General features: G+C 36.3%; 2 protein-coding genes across 17 annotated transcripts in view; one reads left to right on the forward strand and one right to left on the reverse strand.

Annotated features, from left to right (window-relative positions):
* Positions 1 to 16,890, forward strand: part of LOC134665706 (CUGBP Elav-like family member 1) — a 385,067-nt gene that overhangs the window by 346,901 nt on the left and 21,276 nt on the right. The gene's annotated exons all lie outside the window — the stretch shown is intronic.
* Positions 1 to 16,890, reverse strand: part of LOC134665897 (mesoderm induction early response protein 1) — a 242,434-nt gene that overhangs the window by 158,111 nt on the left and 67,433 nt on the right. The window lies entirely within an intron of this gene.

The following is a 16,890-nucleotide window of genomic DNA, read 5'->3' on the forward strand; positions in this document are numbered from 1 at the left end:
ATTTAACAAAACATACATGTAGATCTAACTATTACAAGATAAGTTGGTTCAACATTGCAGGACTGTTAACCCTACCCTTTTTTTTAAGTACATTTAACCTTTAAAGCGGGTAATATCAACATCAATACATTTGATTGAATCAACACAACGAGTTTGTTAAAATTACCATTTAATCGAAGTCAACCCAACCTATGCTTTAAAGGTTAATTCAACATTAAGATTAGGTATTTTTAACACTAACGCACTCATTGACATAACAAAACTGTTTTGTTGAAAATACTATTTTATCTAGGTTGATACTACAAAAAATTTTGAGTATTCCCAATAAAATTAGTATATGTTGACACAACAAAACTGCTTTGTTGAAAATACTATTGATTCTAGGTTAATACAACACCAAGACACTTATTGCCTCAACAAAAATACACTGTTAGTTTTATTATTTAATCGAGGTTAATTCAACAAAACATACATGTAGACCTAACTATTACAGCCAAAGTTGTTTCAACAGTGCAGGACTGTTAACCCTACCTCTTTTTGAAAGTACATTTAACCTATAAATCAGGTAAATTCAACACCAAAACATTGATTGAATCAACACCACGATTTTGTTGGCTGTATTTAAAATATATTGGGTTGAGCCAACAATATAGTAAGAGTTGATCCAATATAGTAACTCGGTTAACACAACCTTGAGTAAAAGGGTTAATCTAACATTAAAAACACGTAGATTTTACTGACATGGTTTGTTATTTTTACAGGTTTGCACCAAGTGCAAACTAGTAAAACTAACCATTGAAAGTAAATAGATTCAACACTAACATACTTGTATTTTTAACATTTCAAGTACGTTAAACCAAACCTTGTTAGAGAGTTAATTTTACTGTCATGGTTTGTTGTTTTTACAGGTTTGCACCAAGTGCAAACTAGTAAAACTAACCATTGAAAGTAAGTAGGTTCAACACAAACATACTTGTGTTTTTAACATTTCAAGTGCGTTAAACCAAACCTTGTTAGAGAGTTAATTTTACTGTCATGGTTTGTTGTTTTTACAGGTTTGCACCAAGTGCAAACTAGTAAAACTAACAAAAATGTAAAGGTTAAGTAATGAATTAATAGTTTGCTAGACGGTTAAATTAACCATTGTGCTACTTGTAAAAACAACTAAAAATCGAAGGGTTGGTGCTATATCAACCCCTTGTTAGAGGGTTAATTTTACCATTATATTGAAATGTTGAATCAACAAATATGCAATAAGTTGAAGTTACCGTAACTGATCAACAATACAGTTTTTGTTGATTCAACAAAACTCAAGGGTAGGTGCTATATTAACCCATAAATTTTGTTGAAATATGGTAAAACCAACTAAAAAATTCTTTCAGTGTGATAGTGTTCACAAATTACATTAATTGTTTACAAATTAATGTGGAATAACGGCTTTATTAAGAAGTCCATTAACGTAGTACCTACCTACTAAAACCATTTTTAGCCTTTGATTTAGATTTAACCCAGATATATGTACTTAGTTTGCTTTTTTCGATATTATAATTATTATGCGCGTCCAAGAACTGCGAAACATATTCAATTGAAACGTCAAATAAAAACTCTCAATAAATAATTTTTTTAAACATGCAGATACGTCTGCGAGCGATATTCTCAATAAGTATTTTATAATTTCACTTCTCAGTCAGATTAAAAGATCAAATTGTCAATAAGCAACCTTTCCTCGGCAACCACGAATTTGTTAGAATTGTTAGAAGCGGAATCGAACTTGTACACTCGTAAGGGAAGGTAAAATTACTACCTAGTACGGACGCGAAATTATCGGTTCGTGTTCACCATTACCGGCAGCGGTAACATTACATCGTCGTGGGTAAAATTACTGGTGCCTAAAGCCAATGGCTGCAGATTTAATTTTCATTAAGTGCACAGGGCTGTTTGACATGACCACATTTTCAATTGTGGCTTGTAGGACAGCCACTGAAAATAATTTCACAATTTTAGAATGCCTTACGTGTAGGTATAGGTATATAGAACAACTACTGAAAGAAGGAGTTTAATTAATCCAATCCAATCGTGAACGGAGTAATTATGTAATTTCAAATCTCAAATCTCCTAGATTGAGCCATACTGACACACTGACAATAAGTATTACCTACACTAGTTACACTATGTCCTGTGAGTTGTTGCTATTGTGTGTTACTTTGCGTTTTCTAATTGATACATCGGTGTGACCTACAATTAAACGAGGCAGAAACCGATACAGGCCAATGTCTGTCACAGCGTATGAACTGACCACTAGTCACCTCACATACATACATTGATTGGATCATGAGGATGCGCTTTCACATATTCGTTACAACGAATACGCTAGGCAGGTACTTAGAAAGTTAACGGGTTGATAAAACTTGCCTTATTTAGCAAGTCTTCATTTTACTTAGTGCCTATTTTTAACATCTCCTCTCAAGGAGTTCAATATGAAAATTGCTCTACAGCTTTACCCCCTAAATAAAGGTGACAGTCCATTTCCAACGACAGCTGCATTACTGTTCATTTTACTATGGAAATTGACAATGACAGCGACGCGTTCAGTACCGGTAGTGCAGCTGCGGTTAGAAATGGAATGTTACCAATTATTCATATAACTTTACGGACCTGATTTAGTTAAATTATGTTTTATCTCTTTCTTACAAATACATAACTCAAAATTACAGATAAAGACAAACGATTCATAGCTAATTCAAGCCAGTAACGCGTTTATGAATAACGCCTTTAGAGTTTACCACTAATTATTCAAATTTTTACTACACTTATAAATACTGAAATGGAAATCTTTTTATAACCGTCCTGTTCATGGATAACAACGGCATGCCATCAATCATTCTTAAGTACCTACTCTTCGTACTCATGACACGTCTAAGGAATTGTATGAAAAGCAATAGCTTCGAGTGAATCGCTGGAACCACAATGGTCATTGTCATATTGTCAACAGGCCTTGGGCTTGTTTGTGCACTATCGCTAACCGCTTATTTTTACAATCTCGTATCTTACACAATGCAAACATTGAAATACCAACTTAAAGTAACTCAAATACGATTTTTATTTCTTCCTTTGCCTTTACATATTTGCATATAAACCATTTATTTCGATATGTTCCTATATTGCTCTAATGAGTCACTTTCAAATTCAACCTTGGCGTAGGCTAAATAAGGCTTTATTTTCCATCGAACTCTGTATACACAAGCAAGGTTTTTTTTTATCAGTTGTGGTTACGTCTCTGTGGTCACTCTTACAAACTAAGGTTTTATCCCAATTCAAACTCAGCGACGAAATACCATAAAGTCCGTGCTTATCGTATTAATAAAAGTGATAAAATTGAATACTATCCCTTTTATATGCGCTAGCAACTGATATGTTTAAAGTCAGTTTAAAAAACATTTTATTTCATCTCTCGCACAGTCCATCCACCTTTTCTTCGGTTTTCCTTTCCTCATACCTCCCTCCACATTCATTCGTAATACCTTTCTCGTCACATGACTTTCATCCCTCCGCATCACATGCCCGTATCACGCTAGGCGATTTGCCCTTACTTTTTCTGTATGGGTTCAACTTTCAGGCTTCCTCTTATATACTTCATTCCTTATCCTATCCATTCTCGTCACGCCACATATCCCTCTTAACATTCTCATCTCCGAAATTGACGTTATTAGTTGAAAAAAATTCATACAAATAAAATTCGGTCGAATTGATAACCTCCTCTTTTTTTTTGTTAATTAAAAATATGAACATCAGTTATGTGCCTATGTAGTTGTGTGTTATGTATATCAGTTAGTATGAGAAATGCCGCCTATAATTTTACAATAAATTAACCTCCTTTATAGCTTTAAGATTGTCCTGTTTCAGTGTTTCGTTAATCATTACAGCTTATTTTGTCGGGGCGAGAGGAATACAAATTATGTAGGCATCATATTAATAGCGTACCTATTTCTAAAATCTAGATAGGATTCCCAGACATGGTTCAATACAATAGGTAGTAGGTACCTATAGTTCAAGAGGAATGTCACACCTCGATATACTGTAACATACGTTACGGGTAAAGTTTAAAGTCGTCTAATGCCACTTCAGAGGTAACAACAGAATATGTACAAACAAAAGAGGGAAGAAGATAATCTTTATTGCACATTTTTCAAAATAAAGTTATAATAATATAGGTAGTTAACTCTTTTACATAAATACCTAATAGTTAATTGTGTTCTGGATCTCTTAAAAGACCTAACACTATTTTTTTCAACCTAACTCACCATGCCAAGGTACTAGTGGAACGATAGCTTAAAGTAAGGTTGCTTCTTTATGTAAATGTTAATATAATTACACATTGTGCTCTTTGCAACATTTGTGCACATTAACAGCAACAGATTACGGTACTTACCTAATATGCTAGGTGTTATTAGTCATGCGGTCGTGCACTAGTGTGCTGACCACGACCTGACACACCTAAGTAGGTATGTGTTTACCAGCAAACGGTTAATGAATTTCGGATGTGTTTGGATTTGGGTCAATAGGTCATGTATGTGTTGAGATTGCATTTATAGGCATCTTCATTATTGACTTGACCGAGAGCATTCTTGACTTTCCCGTATAAAATATTTATAATGACATTTTAATGTAGGTAATGTGTCTCTGACTTAAATAGTTACCAGAAGAGACCACTATTATTCAACTGTAGTTATTTAAACGTCAAAATAATTTGTTAATTTTGATATTTTATTCAAGCGGATTAGTGTAAAAAGATTACCTTACCTTTTGGCACAAATCCGCTTGAAATAATTATAATTAATATACTATTATTTCACCAAGTAGCAACCCTGAATTCGACGTCAGCCAGTATCGTTTAACTGGAGGTGGGAAGTCAGCATAACAGCTGCATTGTTATCGCTGCTATGTGACACAACACACCGAGCACACACACACAACATTCGTAATTCGCATGGCATGCGGGTGACGGTACCACGCTTCCTTACCAACTCAGTGTGAGAGTCCCGAAAAGTTTACAGTAAAATTTTTAAATGTACCTATAGCTTAGAGCATTTAGTAGGTATCTGGAGATGTCATCGCTGTCATTTTCTTTACGAAACAGTCTGCCGATTTCTGCGGGGGAGGGGACGTCAAATGTATTGCTATTTCTAAATGATTTGTACGTAACGTACAAATAGCCATGTCAGTCCATACAAAAGTTTGCACAATTGTGCAAGTTAGCAAAGGGGTAAAGCTTTTAATGGCCACTCCAGTTATTAAATGCTCTAAGCCCTATAATACAGCATTCGATTCGAGTAAAGATGAGTAGAGAATCTTGAATCCATAATTACACGAAATTACTATAAAGGGATTATCATCAGATCACTCAGCGCCGAGACATTTGAATAACAACCTCAACTCATACTCATAATATCCTGTATTTATGTAAACTTCTTACTGATTAGTAATTACCAAATCAATCACCGGTTGTAGCCACATACACACATAGCGTTCGGAATAGCATTATAAATGTATAATAAATTGACAGGTTAAATGTGCCCTCGGTACTTTGACCTCGTGAATATTTCATGGGTCCTTCCAGGGCCCCAGCGACGATACCCTCATGTCCTGTATCAAATTTGCCTATTGAATTATGCGTCCTGAGTATTTGATTTGGTACAGTTTTGCTTTTGGAAATTATTCCTAAGCGACTGCTTCAATGCGACAGTTTTTGTACTCGTAAAGCGGTTATCACACTGCTCCACACTTCGGAGCGTCGTCCGGTGCTGCGGTTTTTAACTATATAAACTATAGAATCTTGAAATCAAAATATAAATGTACGAGTATGCAAAAATCGCACGATGGTTCGAGCTTTTGGACGAAGATGCGGTGCCGGGTATGCCAGACCGAGCATTTAAATCAATAAATATTGATTTAAATTATCTATGCAGTTTTTTTATTTTATTTTTACGTAATATATCACTAATTGATTAATTCCCTTAAGGTAGTGTTTCTTAGCAAATTACTAACCAATCATAATCATCTTAGTGAAGGAAGTCTTGACACGTCTAGCTGTAGGTAAGTACCTATTCACCTTTACAACTTGAAACCATTTAAGTTTAACTTTAATCGCAAAATGGAAGATATTCGATATTCTCCGTCGAAGTAATTACCATTACACTGAAATACTTTCAAAAGCTCACAACTTTCTTGATTATCATACTGAAAGAAACATTATTCCTTCGATGATAGAGATGAAATTTGCGTAATCTTGAAAACTTGACAAACGTAACAATAAAATTAATTATTCTAAAACATTAGGACAGATAGGAGTAATTTAATATTTACCTACACTTACAATTATTAGACTTGACAAGTTTTGAAGAGATAAGAGGTAAGTACATTCAGTAATAAAATAACACCAATAACATTAATTATACATCACAAAAACCTGAACCCTTAAGGGTATTTAAATTATAGGGTACCTAATATAAAACTGATTGTTTAACGGAATAATAATTTTTCGTTTTTCATTCACAATTTTACATTCATCTTATGGTTTTTTACGGCAAATAACGACAAAAAAAAACGAAACTAAAGCGACATATTTCCATATATTATTGACAGTTCTCATGAAAACATTCGTTATAAATTAGTAACTCGTTCCAAAATACGTCTTAATCCTAATAAGCAGTTGAAGTTTAATCTTTGCTACGTTCAGCAATTAAACATGTACAATCCCAGGGGGTAATAACTCAAAGTGCGCTCAGCTTTCCTCGGTTATCGTCGGCTTTTCTCGGCAATTTTCGTTGTTGCTCTGAACGTATATCGCCCCTGGGAACTGCATTACCAGTGCACCTTTCAGCGCTTGAACGCTTATTACACTGAACGACTATAATCTTAACGTCCAATAGGTGTAAGCCTTTCCCGGGCTTGGTGAAGCTTAAATGACAAGAAGATCAGTTTAAGTTCCTTCGAAGAGCAAAGTAACTACCTACTTTCTCGCGTGATTAGTAATGTTACAATTAAAATAAGCAGTTTTGACTTATTTACAATATGAGTGGTGGTAATTGCTATAACTGTTCCAAATTTTAGGTATCTACGTCAAACGGTCTCTGAGAAAAACGCATTTAACTGATTTGCAAGACCGAAGTGATCCCATAAGTGTTCCGTGAACAAAATTTTGTACGGAACACTAAAAAACATAAAGCGCAAATGTTTATAGATGTATAAGATGTAGAACAAATAATGTTGTTACTTACTTCTTTTAAATTTGAGATGTATTAATCCCGACCGGCTGATATTCTCTCTCTCTCTCTCTCTCCCTCTCTCTCTCTAATTCTTTCTTTCCTACTAATATCGTAAAATAAGTCAGAGAAATATTGCGATGTGTCTCGTTTATGAACTCATTTAAATGGATTAAGTCCGGCGAACAGTTCCACAACCAAAACGTCTGCTGTTTTACGACGTACGAGTATTTTGTTTAAAACAAACATTGAAATGCATTTCGAAATCTCATCCTATCTGTTTATTAAAATTCTATCCAAGTACAATCTGCTTTACGTGCCACAATAAAGTGAAGAATAAGTTTCACAAGTTCGTATCTCTGTTTATGCATTTTAAGCAAAATTGAAACTTAAATTTTTCGTGAGAAAGTCGTACTTGTTACTACACTACTCGATTAGATTCCTGCCTGGAGAAGTTATCACTTGAAAAGTGTGTTCTGGGCACTCGTTTGCGATAGAAAAGTAAGTGCTGAATCGCAAACGCAAACTGCGCTATGCAATACAACAAACGTGCTTGCAAGTGAATGGGAGTTATATTTGAGTGTCGGATAAATAGAAGCTTGTAAAATTGTCCAGTATGTTTGTAAAACGCCATATCTATATGAAGGGAACTACGAGTAATAAGACATGTAACTTTTAAATGATTGTAGATGATACGAGATAATTCATCTGCCGCAGCTATATAGATATTTTAGAAGCCTGCACTAAAGTGTCATTCTAACTATGTAAACAAACCGCAACTTCGGAACTTGCTAACTATGTAAACAAACCGCAATATTGAAATTGTCCCTGAATGATGAATTTACTAGTAACTTTTATTTACATATTTAGTAAGTTCTATAGAATAACACTTTAGGATAGTCGTAATCTGATGCAGTTGGTTTAATTTCACACTCATACTTATTCTTTGGAACATTTGAATTGCCTTTCTGTGCACTCAATACTTAGCTAAATACCTACATCGCTTGATCTCGTTTTTTAGATGGATACGGGTCATGCATAGTAGGTACAGGATGTACGGTCAGTCAAGAAAGTGGTCTACCACTTTTCGACTCAGATGATAGAGTCGAAAAGTGGTAGACCACTTTCTTGGCTGACTGTACACGAAGGACCGTCTCGCTTGAAAGCGGGCTACCGTGTAAACAATGTGAGCTGGAATGCATAGCTTAATTGGATGAAGACCGGTGTCGCTGAGGCCGCGGTCTCCGTGCACGAGTATAATGTGATTAGTTAGTCAGGTGTGATGTTCATCCCCATTGTTTTCATAACGGCCTCACTCGGCCTCGAACGAAGGAAGACTTTACATACCAATCTACAATAGGTTTGGCTTCGCCTGTGCATGTGACAGTAGTAATAATAATACGGCGCGTAATCAGAGGTTAAGTAAATAACGTCCTCTGTCTAACTCGCCAAAGCGAGTCAGTAATAGTTGGAATGTTAAATAGAGAACTAACTGGTTTTATCCGCTATATGGTTATAACCCCACTTACCCCTGATAATATTACAGTCCTTACTTCAGATCAATAGGAAAATTAAGTATAAAATGGCATGTGTGATTTACCTGTACTATTTGTCACGTGCTAAAATACTTCCAGAAACAAATGTGCATGATTAGCACTGGTATGGTATAATATAATTATATTATATGCATTAATATCTGCAGATCACGTCGAATATTAAATCCCCATAATATTTCATGTCATGACAAATCCTCTGCCTGCGTTATAATGCGTAAGGTAACCGGGTTCAGAATGGCGCCGGACCGATAACGCCGGGTATCGGACAGGCTTAATTGGGATTGACCCCCGTCGACCCCGTTCTGACAAGAGGTGTCACAAACGAGTTACGGCACAGACTTAGTCTGACTTGGAAAGTCAGACTTTTCCGGCTTCTGTACGGCTACCAACAGTTTTGACATACATCTCGCTTGCACTAATATGCCAGTACGAGCGAGATGCATAGAAAGTAAGTTACTTAGACGTGAGTGAATATGTCAATGTCAAAACTGGTGGTAGTGGTACTGGACGGCGTTAGATTCACGGCCATAGTAAATATATGGCGAACTTGATCTTAGAAATCGGACAGGCTAAACCATGATTTGTAATTAAGACTAAATACATTGCATATTCTAATATTATTGTCTCCGATACTGAAAGCCTCAAAGGCTGGCTGGACGAGATCGCTCTTAAGCGATGCCGCCTGTTGTTACCTCTAGCCAATTGTCTTTGTTTATTCTTCTGTACATTTATTGTAAACTATGTGAGGTGTGCAATAAAGAGTATTGTATTGTAAAGTGGCCATTTATATTTAAATACGTGATATAATGAATGAATAACCTATTCTGAATATAAAAGTCTAGAACCAAACTATAAATTAATGTGTAGGAAAATATTTGCATTGGTAGGTAGTATACATATTAGGTACACCATGCTAGATGTCGTCCCATCGAACGGAACGGGAGCGACGCAGCGACAAGTGAAATGGAAAGTGGCGATGTCACTGTTTAATTTTCTCACGCGTTTGTGCGAATCGCTGTGCCACAACAACACGGAGTTCAATGAAAGGGAAATGTTTTCTTTCGTAATTAAAGAACCATCGTCTTATATCGGAACTCTTAAAAACCAGATTATAAATGATGTACAGTCAGCGTCGGTATTAGCATCCATAGTATTGAAATAGTTCAGTACACGCCATGCATAGATGTTATAATTACACCCCGTTATCTAATGCTCAGTTTGGGGGCAAGTGATGGGGGGGCATTCACAAAATAAGAATTTTATTTTGACAAACAACCCTTTATAGATAAATATGAATCGACTAATAATTAGGGATGTACCGACTAGTCGCCGACTAGTCGGGAAAGCCGACTATCCGGCCACATTTGTAGTCGGCGATTAGTCGGCGACTAGTCGGCAAAAATGGCCGATTAGTCGGCACTTTATTAGTGAAAGAAAAACAGAAAAAAAGAAACCAACAGTTAATATTTACCATATGTTTTATGTCTATTTTACCAAAATACCTATTCAGGGTGTGAAAACTTTTTCTGCTCATCAGGATCGCAAAATAAAAGAAAGACAGAAATTGAACGAGGATTCTTGTGATAGGTCTTTGAACCAATAGAAAACACCTTTTAGCCAAGCTAATATATGAATAGCGCAACCAAAAGAGCAAAATTATTGTTTTTCACCTGAACTTATACGAAACTAATGATCTGGCCGACTAGCCGACTAGTCGGCCGACTAATCGGCCATTCGAGCGCCGATTAGTCGGCTAGTCGGCTAGTCGGCCAAATCAATAGTCGGTACATCACTACTAATAATGTGAAGCAAAATCACTATTTATCACTGAGCATTAGATAACGGGGTGTAGTTATAATATATGGTGTACCGAACTATTTCATACTTTGGATGCTACCTACTATATGACGCTGACTGTACCTACATATGCTATCGGGTAACCAAAATATCTTGTGAAATTCTAATATATTGTTTCGTTCCATGACATATTATTCAAACAGGTTAAATTAAATAAAAATGCGTATTTGGCATGTCATTACTACCAAAGTCAACGGTATTTTATTACACGGAACATTTTCGTAATTTTCATTGGTGTGTTTTACCCCCTAAACTCCCCCCGCTCTTAGGGTTCTGAATGTCGAGTTCTTTTATTGTGTTTGGTATCTTTACACGCCAAAGGACAACAATGAAATGAAATGTAGCGTCTTTTCACAGGTAACGATTTTGGCGTCGATTCGTACAATCGTGATGAAGAATATATATGGGCTGAAAGAATGAATATGAAAATACACTGAAGCTTACGTAACTTATCGGCCATGAGAATTTAGACTTCATTTTTAGGGTTCCGTATCCAAAGGGTAAAAACGGGACCCTATTACTAAGACTCCGCTGTCCGTCTGTCTGTCTGTGCGTCTGTCTGCCACCATCAGGCTATATCTCATGAACCGTCAGTGGCGTAGCTAGCATGGGTGGCACCCGGTGCGGAAATTGTGGGTGTCACCCCAAAATTCAATCAAAATTGTAAAATATATTTAAAAAGAGTAATTGTAATTTATGTTAAATAGCTCAGGATTTACTCCATCGCTTTCATTTTACATGATTTTACGATTTTTTATAGGTGGCACTACTGATGTTCACGGTCGGGTGTCACCCCTAAATGGGTGCGGCTCGCACTTGGCCGGTTTTTGGGGCTAAGACTGTGTTTATTAGAATGAGGTACATGAGTTTGCGTAAGTTGCTACTAAAAAAAGCGTTTGTGTAACCAGTTGCTGATTTAATGAAAAAGAGGGTTTGGCTTCCTAAAAGTTTCGTTGCTCTTTTATTTACTGTTTATTGTTTTGCGATTTTTGCTTGCAAGAAGTACTTACGTGATTATTTCACAAAGGTTTCACCAAAGACAGCGTCAAAGTCAAAGTTCTACCTAATGTGTCCTACTATTTTCCTACAAGAGTAAAGTAACAACAAAACATCATCCCATTGAGTTCAAACTCTTCACAAATCTCTCGAACATGATCAGAATCCTTCAATCCATTGCACATGCCAGACAACATAACCATAATTTACTCTAAGTGCATAGAGCAAGCCAAGCGAGCACGAATCCTGTTGCAACGGAATAGAGTTCAAAATTATATGGCGCGACCCGGCTACACGGGGACCTGTGACGTTTGCCGCAAGACTGGGAGACTCCCAGTCAGAGTGTGGAGTTTTAATTGTAGCGATTTGGATGTCGTTTTCGAACACTGTTTTGGTAGCGTCAAAAACAATTATATAAGTATGTATGAATCTAGACTTAAAATAAAATAGGTACCTGTACCTACCTACACTGGTCTGGTCTAGTATGTTTATGAAATCCCTGACGATAAATCCATTGCAACTTACTTTATACGCTGTACCTGTAGTAGAAAACTATGAGTTCGAATATTAAAAGGACATAGTCATTTTAGATCTTTTTTGTATGCGACTTAAAATACGTTCCTTTCTTTGAGAAACTGTTGTGGTTACGCATTTGGTAAGCAACACAATCCCTGCCCTGTGTCACAGTCATGCCACTCACGTCTAATTTCTTAACACAATGTTTACTTGAAACTATTCATCGCTAGCAGTGGCGCCCCAACCTACCGCCCTCGCCGTTGTTCCACATTCAAATTTATTCAATTTCGTCGACGACCCGAGTGGAAATGAAACGTCTCGCGGAACACTTCCTGCTCTATTAGCATCCGCCGCTGTTAGCGCGCGACCACACTACGGTTTTCACACTCTTTAAACTGCGCTCCCTCGATTTTGCAGCGTTTGCATTCGGTGGTAATAATTAAATTCAAATTTATTCAAACTCACTGGGATTGTCAGTGCTGCACTAGAGCACAACACTCGGTATATTACATGTATATATTTACTTATACTTAACGAACCAAATTTGTTCAGTTAGGGGACTTACTCGTAATAGAGGAACGAAATGCTAAGAAAATACCTACGTATGTAAGCTTTCCTAGATCCATTTGTCACATTAGGCCGTATCGGGGGCAGTACGGGTGACTAGAGCCGTGTTTTTACAAGCTTTTATTTAAGTTGCAATGTGCCTTTGTAAATATGTAGGTACTCATGTAACTATGTTTGTAAGGATCAAATCTTGCAAGCTAAATTTGACCCACTTTCCGACTTCCAATGAAGCTGAACATTTGCATACATATGTAAGTCGGGTGACAATGCAATAGTATGGTACCATCGAGCTGATCTGATGATGGAGACAGTAGGTGGCCATGAACTCTGTGATAAAACAACGCAACCTAATTGTGTTTTGGGTTTTTAGAATTGTCTCGATGAGTATTAGTTGTCTGTGGAAAAAAGAACAATCAGCGATAAAAGCTTGTACCCAAAAATGAAATTTTTGCCAAAAACTTATTTTAACGACAGCTTGTGGCGGGGCGATGTTATATATACATCTCACGTCAAATGATGGCCCCCCTGACAGTTCCTTCAAGTTACTTTTATTTGTTTGGGCTTATTTAAAAAATAGACTTTTCGTATTTTAAATGTTTAATTTCTAAATAAATTAATGTGCTTAAGTTTCAATAAATTGTTATATATGTTTTACGTGCCACCTACTTTATATTAAAAGTAGCGATGCCGCCAGCAGGTTAAGTTTTACTGTTCCTATGATGGTCAATATGGCCAATTTCCTCAAACAAGATACCAATATTACAATTACAACATTACAATGACATAGATCAACATAATTAAGTATTATAAAGTTGTTAGGTAAGAATAAAATATTACAACACAACTCGTGAATTGAAACATTAGTCCAATTTTGTGTAAGTTTATGTGGATAGTATAGTATAGGTAAACATATATTCATCTCGATAAAGGAGACAGTTTGTCAGAATTACCATACGTTATATTATAATCATTTATACTCGTAATATATTACTGAGTGAGAGGATAAAGCTAGGATAGTTGTTCTAACACTGAGTATGTTTAACAGCGCCATTAGTAATAATGATTATAATATAATATTATGGTAATTCCTACATCATTTCCCTCACCGCTGTATGCATGTATCCTAACTGTTTTGAACTCAACGGGCGCTGGCGATAGCACACTATCGCAGAGATAACCGTTTAACGGGTCATGGCGGAAAATTGATAGTGCCCGGTTGGGAATTTAATTACACCTTCTACGAAATTTGTTTAAATAAAGGTGTAAACGAAGTGTTTTTCAGTACCTTTACGTTAGCCATAAATTATTATAATTGATGAGACATTTAATTGAGCGTATTCTTTAAAAAGGCCACTTTGCACAAATGTGTTTCTTGGAATTTTATGTTATTTCCACTCAGAATCACTTTCCATCCTAACAGAGAAATCTTCAATTTTGTAAAAAAAATCATCAAAATCTTTTTTTAATATGATGACTGGTAAAAATGCATAAGACGTGAAAAACATTTTTCCCCTAACATCTTTCAAATCTCACGAAGTACTGTGACTTTTAGCTGAACAGCTGAACCCAAAGCGAGTCAAGTTTGGTGAAACAAAAAATGATCATTCACAAAAAGTTGAGACCTGTTGCGCGCAGCCAACCAACTTCAGCTGAAGCCGGCTGAGCTGAGGGGGCTAATGAACCTTTTCTAATGAACATTACTTTTCAAAGACTGTAATATCAACTGTGAATTAATTTTGCATTTCTTTGTGCCTTCTGTTTAAAGAACATTAAGCATGAATGCCTTCGGTAAAAAACTTCACCAAGGAAAAATTCACTTTACCACATCAAGAGAAAATTTTAAATAACTTTTTTTTATTTTCTAAATATTATCGTGTTAGTACACGGTTTTTGTGCCAAATAGTGTTCGTAGATAAAAAGACAATTCAAACTCGGACAACATGTTTAAGCCATAAATTGTTGTTTCTGTAACATATATAAAATTAAAAGCATCCCTCGAAACGTCACCAGCACTAGTATAAAACAAACCCCAACTAAAGTCACAAACAGTCGTAAACGAGTTCCATATAGGTTAATATTATACACTTAAACGGCTATAATTCGACCCGTGGGTGTTTAAAGTGGTCTGGAAATTGTTTAAACTCATAAACATGGTTAGAACTGTAATGTACCTTGTTTAATTCCCGAGTCGCCTCTAGTTTGCAATTAACCGTGTTTAAGCGTTACATAGACGGTTAGAATGAACATAAACGCTAAGTTGCGCGTAGGTAAGCGTTGAAATTGCTCTAAGATTTGTGCAACGATAATCTTTAAGGCGATACTAAACAGTAGGTACCTAATTACATACTAAGTAGGTACATAACCAAAACCATCTCATTTCAGCGTAGACGCTACTTCTGCCATGTTACCTGTTTCGGATACCGTTGCAGACTTATCTTGGTCTAACTATTATTATTACTATTAACTACAAAGAAATATTTATATTAGCTAGAAATAAACTGAGCCAGATTTTATTAATTTCATAGGTACATTAATTCCTTCAATTGCTTAAGAGATCTGTGATGCTAAAATTTCACGCATCCCATTATAAAGTCACAACAATTCATCCGTCAGTACGCGGTTGGGTAAATCCGGCAGAGCAAATATCTCTCGTAGGTCCAATACAAATGTATGCTAGTATGTCACGGTGCCGACTTGTATGCATAACCTCTTCGCACCTGCTGCGGCCGCGTGGGTTAGGATGTGTTTATGGCTTTTGTCAAAGCCTCGCCACGTTCGCGTCATTTTACAACGCTTCACTTATCGTAAAATGAGGTATGTAGGTATTTAGATAGAGTTAAGAGAATACGTACTTAGTATCAAAATCGTAGTGTTTTAATAGGATCATAACAGGTATTTTTCCAGTTATTGTAACGTTTATTTGTCCTTATTTTTTCTCAGTGGGCCCTACCTAATTATATAAAGAATTAGATACTTACATCTAAGATGCAACAGTACCTAATAAAATTGGTATCATTATTCAGGCACACATAAGTCGTAATCTAGCTCAGGTAACCTTAATTAACCTCCTTTAGGCGTGTCCTTGTCCAAGCCACGCGCATAAGATAAGCGCCTCTGCCTTGTCTCTGCCGCAAACGGCCCGCGTCATAACTTCGGTTTAACGACACATTGTCCTATGAACAAGCAAACGCACTTGGCAGAGGCACGTTATGGATGAGGGTCGGTACTTCACACAAATTCTCTGTGACTTATTCAAAAAATATTTTTCACCTTATTACTAAGTAATAAATGTGGAAATTGGGAATGTAATTACTGTTAGGTATAAGTGGCATTGTGAGTTAGTACTGAGCCTAGATTTAAAAGATTTACATTTTCGCTGCGGCAATTAGTGCAACTCGTAATTAACCATACTGTGCGTGCCGTCTTTTGAACTCCCGCATTGAACGTATCAATTCCTAATGCTAAAACCAACTTACAGCTACAAAGATCCCCTCCGAATAAGATTAGTCTACTAAAATAATATTCTTTTTTATTCTCACATTCGTTTGAATCCTATTTGTCATTGTTATTCCTAGATATTCTTATTCATTGAAACAAGGATCAAAGCTGAAAGAAAACTTCGATTGTCTAGGATTATAATGAGCTTTACAGTAAGTATAAAGAGCGAGCGAAGAAATAAGCTAATACTTTCGAAATTTATAAACCTGAAAATACCTATGCTAAAGTCAGGTTAACCGCGGGCTAAACTAAACCGTCTGCGTCTGTAGTTGCGTATTCTAAAATTGTACTCGATCTTGTGATTTTTTCTTAATACTTTTATGTAGGTACCTAAGTCGACACTTACGGTACGCTACGTCGTAACCCGTAGCAAGCAAGGGTCGGAAAATCTTTACAACCAAGGAGCAACATTCTGATTTTAATTTTTTGTTGTCGTTTAAAATCAGAATCGCACTCCTGATTTGTAATCTAGTATAATCGCGGTGTTTTGTTTTTAGTCATTAATATCATAAATTGATAATAATGAATAATAATTTAGCCTATATTCGTCCCACTGCTGGGCACAGGCCTCCTCTCAAACACGAGAGGGTTTGGACTATAGTCTCCACGCTGGCACAATGCGGGTTGGGGATCAAAAA

The sequence above is a fragment of the Cydia fagiglandana genome, chromosome 1 (assembly GCF_963556715.1).
Source record: "Cydia fagiglandana chromosome 1, ilCydFagi1.1, whole genome shotgun sequence".
In the NCBI taxonomy this organism is placed as follows: domain Eukaryota; kingdom Metazoa; phylum Arthropoda; class Insecta; order Lepidoptera; family Tortricidae; genus Cydia; species Cydia fagiglandana.